This window comes from Miniopterus schreibersii (genome assembly GCF_964146895.1).
Source record: "Miniopterus schreibersii genome assembly, chromosome: 9".
Classification (NCBI taxonomy): Eukaryota; Metazoa; Chordata; class Mammalia; order Chiroptera; family Miniopteridae; genus Miniopterus; species Miniopterus schreibersii.
Window position 1 is genome coordinate 49,894,136 of NC_138118.1, and position 13,168 is coordinate 49,907,303.

Below are 13,168 nucleotides of genomic sequence, written 5' to 3' on the forward strand. Positions count from 1 at the left end.
GCTTTGGAGAAGCTATTCCTTATCGCTCCAACTTTTGGTGGCTGCCAGCATTCCTTGACTTGCAGCCATATCATGCTAACTTTTGCTTCTGTTTTCACAATAACTCATATTTTGTATGTATGTATGTATCAAATCCCTTTCTGCTTCTCTCTTATAAGGATACATGACATTTAGAGCCTACACAACCAACCCAGGATAATCTCCCCATCTGAAGATCTTCAATTTAATCACATCTTCAAAGACCTTTTCCCCCCCAAATAATATAAAGTTAAAGGTTCCAGATAATAGGAGCTGACATCTTTGAGGGCCATTATTCAGCCTACTACACTTTACCTATAGAAAAGCATGGCAAGAGAAAAAAATGAGTAGCACTAAACAAATGAACCAACCTACCATATATGCCATATGTTAGGAAAAACTGTCAGCTTTAAGAATAAGTCAACAATGGTATAGTTACCTATAAAAACCTTTAACATAACATAGAGAACTACCCACTTGCTTGGTGTAGGAATGGCTTGCTTTACAAGAGTGGACATTGGTTGTCTGATATAACTTTCAGTTTGCTAATTAGAGGATATTTTGATTCATTTCCTAATTTTAATATAATTTAACATAATTATAGTTACTAACATTCAAGGATCTCCATCTATCATCTATCATCTATCTATCTATCATCTATCTATCTATCTATCTATCTATCTATCTATCTATCTATCATCTATCTATCTATCTATCATCTATCTAATCTATCTATCTATCTATCTATCTATCTATCTATCTATCTATCATCTATCTATCTATCTATCTATCTATCTATCTATCTATCTATCATCTATCTCTATCTATCTATCTATCTATCTATCTATCTATCATCTATCATCTATCTATCTCTATCTATTTATCTATCTATCTATCATCATGTATCATCTATCTATCTATCATCTATCTATCTATCATCTATCTATCTATCTATCTATCTATCTATCTATCTATCTATCTATCTATCATCTATCTATCATCATCTATCTATCTATATCTATCTATCTATCTATCATCTATATCATCTATCTATCTATCTATCTATCTATCATCTATCTATCTATCTATCATCATCTATCTATATCTATCTATCTATCTATCTATCTATCTATCTATCTATCTATCTAATCTATCATCTATCTATATCTATCATCTATCTATCATCTATCTATCTATCATCTATCATCTATCTATCATCTATATCTATATCTATCTATCTATCATCTATCTATCATCTATCTATCTATCATCTATCATCTATCTATCTATCTATCTATCATCTATCATCTATATCTATATCTATCTATCTATCATCTATCTATCATCTATCTATCTATCATCTATCATCTATTTATCTATCTATCCATCATCTATCTATCTATCATCTATCTATCTATCTATCTATCTATCTATCTATCATCTATCTATCTATCATCTATCTATCATCTATCTATCATCTATCTATCATCTATCTATCACCTATCTATCATCTCATCTATCTATATCATCTATTTATCATCATCTATCTATCTATATCTATCTATCATCTATCTATCTATATCTATCTATCTATCTATCTATCTATCTATCATCTATCTATCTATCTATCATCTATCTATCTATATCTATCATCTATCTATCTATCTATCATCTATCTATCTATCTATCATCTATCTATCTATATCTATCATCTATCTATCTATCTATCATCTATCTATCATCTATCTATCTATCTATCATCTATCTATCTATCATCATCTATCTATCATCATCTATCATCTATCATCATCTATCATCTATCTATATCATCTATCTATCTATCTATCTATCATCATCTATCTATCTATCTATCTATCATCTATCTATCTATCTATCTATCATCATCTATCTATCTATCTATCTATCTATCTATCATCTATCTATCTATCTATCTATCTATCTATCTATCTATCTATCATCTATCTATCTATCATCTATCTATATCTATCTATCTATCATCATCTATCTATCATCTATCTATCTATCATCATCTATCTATCTATATCTATCATCATCTATCTATCATCTATCTATCATCTATCTATCTATCATCTATCATGTATCATCTATCATCATCTATCTATATCATCTATCTATCTAGTGCCCCCAGAACCTTGCACAGTGGCTGGTATCTAGTAAGTGTTTAATTCTATTGTTGAATGAAAATAAATGTGATCTCAGCCCCTTTGGCTCACAATCTAAGGGTCATGGAAGCTAACCTTGTCCTACTTACCCTTCCACACCTGGCCATTTTAGAGAAGTGAAAACTGAGACCCCTAAACATGAGGGGATCTGAACAAAGCTTAAAGGAAGAAGCTGTATTGCTCTTCCCAACCTCTCAGAAGGAAATCAAAGTTCTACTTGTCAGAAACATGATGAAACATTAAAAGTAGAACTTTTATATCTATTAATATAAAATAGAACTGTTATATCTATTGTGAACACAAGTCATGGCCTTTTAGTATAGAAATAATAACTAGGGAAACATTTTCATCACAAGAGAAAAAAATTTTTTTCTTATTACACCTTTCTCAGATTCTACATGGTCTTTTTCTTTTTGGTGGGCATATGCAAGAAGAAATTAATGATTAGCCAACATTTGATCTTGTCCAAACATCCATGGAGACATTTGGTGCACACCAAATGGTTCTTAATATTTGGTCCTGTCAAAAAATCCCATGCTTAGAAAACATTCCTGGTTTCAAACAGCCCATAACATTTATTTATACTTTTGATTTATGGGATTACTACATAAAAAAATGCTATCATGTTTTATTGGCTCAATAATTGTGGTGCGGCTATACTGCCAATAATAACCCTTCTTGTCTTAATAGCCTAGCTGGTCATGGCACATGTGGTTAGTAGGTGGATCAGCATGGACCAAACATCACTATGGATGTTTTGGACAGGATCAAATATTAAGGACCTTTTGTTGTGGAAAAAATTTCCCCATAGACATTTTGAATAGGACAAGATGTCCTGCAAAAGAAACTACCATTGTTGCTTTTTAGTTTTGTTTTGTTGTTTTGCTTTTTCAAGAAGTCTTCCTTTCAAGAATTATGAATCAAAGGCTATAATATGACAATGTGTAGAAAACATATGCAAATTTCCAGCTTAATATAAAATGCAAACTAATATACTAATGACATAATTTTTTGTCCACAAATTGTACTTTCATATCTTGCTGATAGTTATAAATTGGAACAAAAGAGGCTTTAAAATGTCTACCCATTGAACTAAGGATCCCATTTCTAGAATATTATTTTAAGGACATAAAAATATGTGAAAAGATTTATTCATAAGTGTTTATCACTACATTCCTTATAATAAAAAATAATCAAAAACATTTATATCCCTCATTAGGAAATTATTTAAATAAATTGTAGCTTATCCAAAGAAACATCAGGCATTACAAATATTCAAAAATCAATAAAGGCCATATATCATATGAACAAAATGAAAGATAAAAATCACACGATCATATCAATAGATGCAGGAAAGCATTCGGTAAAATCCATTGTCCATTTATGATAAAAACTCTCAGCAAAGTAGGAATAGAGGGCTCATACCTCAACATAATAAAGACCATATATGAAAAATCTACAGCCAAGATTTTACTCAATGGACAAAAACTAAAAGTGTTTTCCTTAAGATCAGGAACAAGATAGGGATACCCACTTTTACCACTTTTATTCAACATAGTAGCAGAAGTCCTAGACCTAGCAATCAGAGAAGGAGTAGAAATAAAAGGCATCCAAATTAGAAAGGAGGAAGTAAAACTGTCATTATTCACAGATGGCAAGATATTGTACATTGAAAACTCTAAAGACCCCACCACAAGACTACCAAATCTGATAAATGAATTTGGAAAAGCAGCAGAATACAAAATTTATACACCAATAATGAACTCTCAAAAAGAGAAACTAAAAAAACAACCCCATTTACAATTGCAACAATAGAAAAATAAGCTACCTAGGAATAAACATCCAAGGTGGTTAAAACTTGTACTCAGAAAACTATAAAACATTGAAGAAAGAAATTGAGGAAGATACAAATAAGTGTAAGCATATGCCATGTTAATGGATTAAAGGAATTAACATCATTAAAATGTCCATGTTATCCAAAGCAATCTATAGACTCAATGCAATTCCTATTAAAATAGCAATAGCATATTTCACAGATCTAGATAAAATGTTCCAAAAATTTATATGGAACCAAAAAAGATCCCAAATAGCCTCAGCAATCTTGAGAAAGAACAAAGCTGGAGGTATCACAAATACCTGACATCAAACTATACTACAAGGCCATTGTAATCAAAACTATGTGGTACTGGCATAAGAACAAGTATACTGACTAATGGAACAGAACAGAGAGCCCAGAAATTAATATTTGACAAAGGAGGAAAGAACATACAATGGAGTAAAGACAGTCTCTTCAATAAACGGTGTTGGGAAAACTGGACAAGTACATGCAAAAAAAGAAAAGAAACTAGACAACTAGAAAAGGGAACCTTAATGCACCGACTTACACCATACACAAGAATAAACTCAAATGGCTAAAAGACTTATATGTAATTTGCAAGACCATAAAAATTCTAGAAAACATAGGCAGTAAAATTTCAGACATCTCTCATACCAATATGTGTGCTGATATATCTCCTAGGGCAAGGGAAACAAACAAAATAAATAAATGGGACTTTGTCATGCTAAAAAGTTTCTGCACAGCAAAAGAAATCAACAAAATGAAAAGATAACCCACTGTATGAGAGAACATATTTGCCAATGATACATCTGGTAAGGGGTTAATTTCCAAAACATATAAGAACTTATACAACTTAACACTAGGAAGACAAACACTCCTATTAAAAAATGAGCAAAGGACATGAATAGACACTTCTTCAAAGAGGACATACAGGTGGTCAATAGACATATTTTTAAAATGCTAAAGTCACTAATTATCAGAGAGGTGCAAAATAAAACCACAATGAGATATCACCTCACACTTGCCAGAATGGTCACCATCAATAAATCAACAAACAATAAATGCTGGCAAGGATGTGGGGAAAAGGGAACCCTAATGCACTGTTGGTGGAAATGCAGACTGGTGCAGCCAATGTGGAAAGTAGTATGGAGTTACCTTAAAAAATTAAAAGTGGAACTGCCTTTTGACCCAGTGACCCACTTCTGGGACTATAGCTTAAGACTCCTGAAACACCATTTCAAAAGAATATATTTCACCCCTATGTTCATAGCAGCTTTATTTACAATAACCAAGATCAGGAAACAGCCCAAGTGCCCATCAGTAGATGAGTGGTAAAAAAAAACTATAGTACATTTACACAGTGGAATATTATGCGGCTATAAAAAAGGACCTCTTACCTTTTGCAACAGCATGGATGGACCTTGAGATGATTATGTTAAATGAAATAAGCTTGTCAGAGAAAGACAAATACCATATTATCTCACTTATATGTGAAATCTAATGAACAAAATAAACTGACCAACAAAATAGAAACAGAGGCATGGATACATGGAACAGACTGACAGCAGTCAGAGGGGATGGGGAGAAGGGGACTGGAGGAAAGAAGGTGAAAGGATTAGCCATAGACACAGACAACAGTGTGGAGATGGCCAGAGGGAAGGGTGGGTGGTGACTGGGTGGAGGTGGGCAAAGGGGGGATAGTGGGAGAGTCTGTAATAGGGTCAACAATAACAATAAAGTTAGCCCTGATGGGTGTAGCTCAGTTGGCTGGAGTGTCTTCCCATGTACCAAAGGGTTGAGGTTTGGATTCGGGGCCAGGGCACATATCCAGGTTGCAGGTTCCGTCCTGGTTGGAGTGTATACAGAAGGCAACCACTCAGTGTTTCTCTCTCTTCCTCTCCCTTCCTCTCTCTCTCGAATCAATGAAAACATATCCTCAGGTGAGGATTAAAAAATAAATAAAAAATAACTAAAGTTAAGAAAATGATTATATAGGTTATGGTCTACTGGCTGGCTGCCTGGTTTTTGTTGTTTGTTTGTTTGTTTGTATTATTTAATTACCCCCTTACCCATTTTTTAAGCCATATATATTTTATAAACTTTACAGTTTCATATATTTTCTTTTGAAAAATGAAAATTATTTGTTTTCTTAAAATTAAGTGCTTTTGAGTGTTGAATGGTGCCAGAGGCCAGAGGTGAAACTGCTCAATGAGGTCTGGAAAAATGAATGGAAGATGTAAGGAGTCACTTTTTAATCTAGAGCTTCAAGGGGTTTAAAACTTAAAAATAGACTTGGAAAAATTTTTTACATTTTATTTTATGGGAGAGCTTTTATTTACATAAATGAAAGTGTTTCATCTCCCTTTTATCTTACCCCCAATGCTCTTAGATTATTAAAGTCAAGTCTGTTATTGTTATTATCTTTCTTTTACAAATGAGGAAACTGAAGTATTGTAAGATAAAATTATTTTCCTAACATCATATTGGAAAATGTGTAGTATAGTAAGTCTTAGTTATTATGACTACCAGCCGAGTATTAAGGGGTCTATAAAATAAAAGTCAGAAAAGAAATATCTGAGAATCCTTACATAGGTTTATTTTTAGAATTGTAAGTGTTAGTAAATGAAAGGTAAGAACTACATTTAAAATAGAAAGTAAATTTTAATTGATTAAGTTAAATAAAATTTCTAGGTCAATGAAAGTCAACCCAGTAAAGTTGGAAGCACCTCAGAGTGTCAGAAAACTATCTGAAAAGACACTGCCATTGTTGGTTTAAACCGTTAACTAGTGCCCTTTAGTTTCCCTCCAGCTCTGCAGTTTTCTTACTGAAAAAACTGTCAAAAGATTAATGTTGTTAACATAATACATACCAACATTTTCCAAATTGGCTCTAGCAGTAGCGATGGATTACAATGTATCTGGAATCCATGTTTCCACCATGGTGTTTAATTCCCCTTAAGACGGTGAGGATGTTGTTGCTTGGCAATCATGCTCCACACAATTTGTAAATCTGAGTATCCCGGCTCTGTCTTTATGTGAACTCACTAGAAAAATATGTATATACAACTTGTTCCATTCCACCTCCCAATTCTTGAATTATAGGAAGTAACAAGTGTTATATAGAACACGTGTGGAGAGGATATGGCTGTAGTTAAGCTGAGAACTATACACTCAAGGGAGAAAGAAACAAACCATGACATAATTCTGAATGCTTTTGTAGGTAGTGGTGGTGATAATCTGATTAAAATTTAAAAATGAAAGCTCTTAAAGAAAGTTCAATGGGTCACATTTATATAAAATTATTTTTTCCAAATTATCAGCTATGTAAAATTATTGATTCCTCAAAGACAGGAATATGATTTGTTCTTATGTTTATTTTTATTGCCTAACATAGTGAGATCAATGAATAAAATAAAATATAAACATGTTAGTGCTTAAATTGGATAAAAATGAATTTCAATTCTAAATATGGCAATTTCAATTTATAACTGGACTGGTAGCAGAATAGTAAAAATGACTTTAAATATACAATTTTAATGATGATTTGATCTTACTTTAGTGATCTTTCTGTTAACAAAAGTTGATCCTTTATTATAATTCAATTAGGATTGAAATGATTGTTTTATTCCAATGTGGGTTAAATTCAGCCAAAGAACCAGTTTCGCTGACATTCCATTGAAGCGCATAGTTGCTATTTAAAAAGTGGCTCGGCATTGCGGAGATCAACCACAAACTCGATTTTGACAGTTTCAGTGAAAAAGAGGATTGAGGTGGTGTTTTGGGCCCCAAACTCCAAATAAATCTACAATCAATTTTGCCTGGACTATCCAGATATTTATTATGTGGAGCTGTCTTAAATTTAGTTTTCCACATATGTTCTTGAACAGTAAAACCGTAGAAGCTTAGTTTTTTTTCAGAAACTATAAAGTGGCTATTTAAAAATTTTTTTGTAAAGTTAGATCCATTCCATTGTACTGTGTTTTTGGAAATGAAGCCAAGAAAATATGTCTACTCTAAAAATTACATACAGAATCCTTTGAAAGTAAGGTCGAATATTTCATACAAACGTAAGAATTTAGGGATGTCAGAGCTTCAACACCATAGAGATCTATGATAAAGTAAGCAAGAATAAACAATGGGGGAAAAAGACAGTCTCTTCAATAATTGGTGCTGGGAAAACTGGAGAGATACATGCAAAAAACAAAACAAAACTTGACCACTTTCATACACCATACATAAAAATAAAGTCAAAACGAATTAAAGACTGAAATGTAAGAGCTGATACCATAAAACTCCTAGAAGAAAACATAAACAGTAAATTCTTTGACATCAATCTTAGAAATTTTATTTTTTAGATATATCTTCTTGGGCAAAGGCAACAAAAGCAAAAACTAGCAAATGGGACTATATCAAACTAAAAAGCTTTTGCACATCAAGGAAAACCAACAACAAAATGAAAAAGCAACCTGCTGGATGGGAGAAGATATTGGCAAATGATAATCCAATAAGGGGTTAATATTCAAAATATATTAAGAACTTAAAGAAATTCAATATTAAAAAAATCCAATTAAAAAATGAGCAGCCTGACCGGGCGTGGCTCAGCAGTTGAACATTGACCTAGGATCCAAGAGATTGCTGTTTGATTCCTAGTCAGGGCACATGCCTGGGTTGTGGGCTTGATCCCCAGTTTGAGGCATGCAGGAGGCAGCTGATCAATGACTCTCATCATTGATGCTTCTATCTCTTTCTCCCCCTCTCTCTTCCTCTCTCTGTAATCAATAAAGATATATTTTAAAAAACAAAAACAAAAAATTGGGCAGAGGCTCTAAATAGACATTTCTCCAAAGAAGACACACAGATGGCCAGCAGACATATGAGAAGACGCTCAACATCAATAATCATAAGGAAAATAAAAGTCAAAACCACAAATGAGATACCACCTCATTGATTAGCTACTATTAAAATAAAAAGACAACAAAGAACAAGTGTTGGAAATGTGGAGGAAAGGGAAACCATGTGCATCACTGGTGGGTTTATAAACTAGAGCAGCCACTATGGAAACCAGTATTGAGACTACTAAATGATTTAAAACAGAACTAATATATGACCTCAAATTCCACTTCTGGTTATTTATGGAAAGAAGGCAAAAACACTAATTTGAAAAGATATATGTATTTCTATGTTCACTGCAGCATTGTTTACAATAGCCAAGATATGGAAGCAAACTAGGTGTGTATCGATAGATAAATAAATAAATAAATAAATAAATTGGAATATTACTCAGCCATAAAAAAGAATGAAACCTTGCCATTTGTGACAGCATGCATAAGCCTAGAGGGTATTATGCTAATTAAAAGAAGTTAGGAATTCAAAAACTGTATGATTTTACTTATTTGTGGAAACTAAAAAATAAAACAAGCAAATTCTTAGATACAGAGAATAAACTGTTGCCAGAGGGGAAGGGGGTAGAAAGATGGGCAGAAAAAAAAGAAGCAGATTAAGAAGTACAAACTTCCAATTATAAAATTAATCATAGGGATATAATATGCTGCTCAGGAAATATAGTCAATGCTATTGCAATAACTATTCCAGTCAGAGATGGTACTGGACTTACTGTGGTGATCACTAAGTGAGGTATATAAATGTTAAATCACTATGTGGTACACCTGAAACTAATATAGTATTGTGTCAACTGTTATTTTAAAAAATATTGGTGAAATTAAAGGCCATTTCCTATATATTTTTTATTTTAAACACCTAAAATGTCACAGTATTTCATACACATGTATCATAAATATATATGTTCATATTTATATAATATTTTAATATTTCTGTTATATATTATATGATACATTTTATATTTAGTAAGTAGATCTTTAAAATAAATGAATTTTAGGTGTGGACGCTATCTCAAAAACCAACTTTCATTTAGTAGAGAAATTCCCTGAAAAAGGTCAAAAGATGTCTATTGAATGGAATTTCATGTTATTGTTGAACAGCTGATCTCTTGCATTCATCAAATATTCTGTACTCACGCATTGTGGTTTCTCAATAAATGTATAGCAAAAAATTCAAACTCTAATTCTCAACTTTCATCTATTAAGGTTAGTTCTGCCCTTTTAAGGATACAAAATCAGTCTCATCCTTTGGTCCACAATACTTGAAGATTGCTCTTTTAAGCTTCCAAATCTTCACTTTCCCAGTATAAACACACCAACAAATAACTTTTCCCAGGGCAAAAACTATTTCATAATGGATAATTATAATAGTAATATCTCTATTTTCTTCAAAATATAAAGCACACAATGAAACAGTTGCAATGCAAATAAAACAATTGAAATATACTCTGGGGACATATTTCTATTAATGAAAGCCAAGATTTTATTTATTTTGTGTGTCCCATCAGGCTGTTAACTTTCACTGTGTTTGTGGTTAAAATTATTTCTGCTGTTGTAGTTCTTATTTTTAGTTGTATGTTTGATTGTTCAGGTTTTTTTATTATTTGCTGTTAAGCTAAGTTTTACATATCCTGTACTTCTAAAATCAGGAATAAAAAAACATAACCTGCTACCATCATTGCCCCCTACCAGCCCCTGTAGCAGACATTGACAATTACAGTCCTTTTCCTTGCAAGGTCCAAATGCCAGCTCAGAATTTCCTCCAGTCTTATGGTGTTGAATGGTAATACTATATTCATTCGTCTTCACTTCTAATCTTGACGGCAGGATGTACATTTACAAGGATTACATTTAATCATGTTAGTTTTACTGCTATCTTATTTGAAATATGCTTATTCCCAATTCTGACAAGTAGCCTGTAAGCTATTGTTCCTAATCTTTTTTTGTTTTTTGTCTTTTTTCAGATTGTCCTAATCTGATATTGATCCATATTGTATTGTTTTTAAAATACATATTTGAAAGATAATTATATATCTTGTATTTATTTCTGTTTTTATACTAATAGATCTCATTGTGGGCTTCTTAGTTGTTGGCCCTCTTTTCAACTATTCCTTCCTGGTAAACATTTTTTTTTTCTTGAAAATTGTTTCCTTTCCATAGCTGTGATCACAGGGGAGCAGGCAGGCATGTAAATTTTTATACAGAGGGAAATTTTGGCATCAGGAATTATCATTTTTTTTCATGTTCCTGAGTAATAATATAGCATATGAAAACTTACAGTCCTTAAAATAGTTATTAAGGATTCTAACTTTTATCTTAGGTCAGTTGGCCCCATTTGTTCTACTCTTTATCTGAAGATTATTTACTTAATTGAAGAGATAGTAACCAAAAATAAATCTTGGTGGATAAAATAAATTTATTGATCCCCGTGGTAACTTAGAGGATTGAAAAAAACATTTTGGGTAAGTATTAAATATAATTATGATAGATATTGATTCATTATTTATTGAGTTAAAATATCCTAGATAGATATATTTTAAATATTGTATATGATCTACATGTTTTTATAATGACAGAGTACATTGGATGACAGTTTGTGGTATGTAATCTATAATTTATTTTAATATTATATCTGTTTCATGCCAATCATTGTAGAGTTATAGTCTTCTATTGATAAAATTTTAAATAAAAGAATTAAAGACCTGTTTTCCTGTATGTGTATCCAGGATATCTTGACAAAGCCTATTTCAAAGTATTAATCACAATCATAATTTGGAAGTTATCCATACAGTGAACTATGGGTCTCAAAACAATTTTTCTCCCTCCTCTTCCAGTCTACCACAATGGCATATTTATTCATTTATTTCCTTCTATTTAGATTTTTCAGTTTCCCATTAAAATGCAGAAATCACTGAAATGGTAAAACACTGTTCCATCATACACTTCCTAACTCTGACTATTCCTCCTTAATCTAATTCAAAGGACTCAATCTATTTGCTCCTTGGTTGGTAGAACTCTGGCCCCTTTGACACCACACACCACTGATTTTTAAACTTCTTTTCATGCTAAATACCTGGGGGATGGAGAAAACTTGCATCAGTTATTATGAATCATGCACATATTTCCTTTTAGAGTGGACCCTTTAACAGACATTCTAGAAATTCTTAGAAGCAAAATGCTTGAGGAATGATTGGGAGTTGGAAGTGCAATCGATATCCATTAGAGACAGAGCCAGGGATGCTTAATATCCTTCAGTGGGTAGAAATCAGTATACTACCAAATCAGTATAATCTGCAAATGTGTAACAGAGGAGATGTGAAGCAACTTTCATCGTACTTAGAGAAAATATTATTAAACTAACAATACTCTAAATCAGATCTCATTAATTTTATAAAAATAATTTCAGAGGTATTTCATAATATTGCATAAAAATATTTTTGTAACACCTTGATTATAAATTGAAAAGATGTCTATTTGGATCACCTGAAACATTTCAGGCAGTATTTTGATACTACTACCATTTCTTTTCCTAATCCATTCCTTACTTCAAATTATCAGTGAAATGCAAAGTATTAAAGGTATTTTTAATCACTAGAGATAAAATTAATACTTTGGCATGAGGTATACATAGGAATAAATATACTTAATATAGGATAGTCTATCCTGTCAAATGTCATTAAGGTAGATGATTATTTTGACACTATATTTCTAAGTTGGATCTTGTTTTGAAAATACTGTTTATTTTATTGCCTCTATGATAGTTGACAGTTTGTTTGTATTGATGTGATATGCCTTTTTTGACTAAGTTGATTTTTCTTTATCTTCCATGTACAAACAAGTCTGGTTTTAACTTGTCATATTTTTTATTTTAGGATTTTTTTCCTTTTCATTAATTTTTTTAACTTCATTTTTCAACCATAGTTTACAATCAATACTATTCCACACCATTTTCAGATGTACAGCCAAGTGGCCGGGAAACCATGCACTCTACAGAGGAGACCCCCCTGCCCCAAGCACCCACCTGGCCGCATACCCTGTTAGCTCAACATTATTGACTATATTCTCCATGCCACAATCTGCATCTCTGTGGCTATGCTGCAACTACCAATTTGTACTGCTTAATCCCTTCACTTTTTTCACCCAGCCCCTGACCCCCCTTCCTTCTCACAGCTGTCCATCTGTTCTCTGTAAGTCTGTTTCTATTTTGCTTG